This window comes from Dendroctonus ponderosae, unplaced genomic scaffold, assembly GCF_020466585.1.
Source record: "Dendroctonus ponderosae isolate FM_Combo_2020 unplaced genomic scaffold, Dpon_F_20191213v2 Dpon_F_20191213_5, whole genome shotgun sequence".
Taxonomy (NCBI): domain Eukaryota; kingdom Metazoa; phylum Arthropoda; class Insecta; order Coleoptera; family Curculionidae; genus Dendroctonus; species Dendroctonus ponderosae.
Window position 1 is genome coordinate 1,091,567 of NW_026018715.1, and position 1,324 is coordinate 1,092,890.

Sequence of the window (1,324 nt, forward strand, 5' to 3'; positions counted from 1 at the left end):
ATACAACGTTGCCAGTATCTAATGTTATGTCAGGTATCGTGTCAAATCTTAAAAAGGTGAGGTTAGAACTGTTAAAAGTGGGAAGTGAAGTGGTTTGGTGTGTCCTTTGAATATAAAACTAACTAGGTTTATATTCAAACGGTTTGTCTGACCACGCTTTGACTTGATTGTGTCGAAGTAGTATCAGTGTTCTGTCGTAATAACGTACAAATAATAACTTTTATATCATTCTTTTTAGAATTAGTTATGTCTATTTCCAATGTTTGCAGTATTTGTCAAAAAAGCTTTTCAACRCAGGRAAATCTCAATAAACATTATCGTACAAATCATGGTACCCCAGTGAATACTCCCCATGGTACCCCAGTGAATAAACTAAAATTGTGTTTGATTTTCTTTATAATTGTTATTTATACAGGGTGTTCCGTAAATAGGTTAAAATATTTTAGCAGCGTGATCTCCTAGTCATTTTAGAGGGGGGTCTTCCTGAGAACTTTTTTAATTTCAGGTCTCATTTTTGAGATATTTGAGCTCCAAAATGGCAAAAAATATTAGTTTTTGTTGTTTTTCTTTAAAACGGTTAAACATTGGGAAATTTTGGTACACATTATAAGATAATTGAAGGCCATTCTATGGTAGTGTTTTGTAGTTCAGTTTACTTTTATACGGGGTAGAAATGTGAAACTCCTACTTTTGTCTTGTTCAGAACTTTTTTGTGTGCACTTAAACTTTTATCAACATAATTTTTTTTAATTACTACAAGTTATTTATCAGTTTTTTATCTCATTGTTTTTCATTAAGGGCACTAGTTTGCCCGCAAAAAAATTAAATCGTTTCGGCTTAATCAAAACTTTCCAGGCCGTTGGATTGCTAGAGGCCAAGAAGCTCCTATAAACTCGCCTTTTAGATCTCCCGATTTAAACTCCGCGCTTGATTTTTACTTCTGGGACCATTTAAAAAGTATGGTATATTCACCAGAAGTGAATACAATCGAAGAACTTTAGCAAAGAATTTTTTATATTTCTTACGAAATAAGAACTTCTGTGCAAACTTTACGGTCTGAAAACTGTAATTTCATTAAAAGACTGCTGCTAAGTTAACATTAGAATGGTTAATTAAATTTAATTTGGTTGTTTATATCGTTGCGCATATTGTAACCATGTTTTTATTTAAGTAAAATTTATTCAAACTATAATGCATATTATTTTAATTAATTTTTTTAAATTCTTTCAACATTAGAAATCTTAAACTGATTTTTGGTAGACATTTTAAATCGGAAATAATTTATTTGATCGAGATCTTAAATAACTCGGTAAATATATAATAA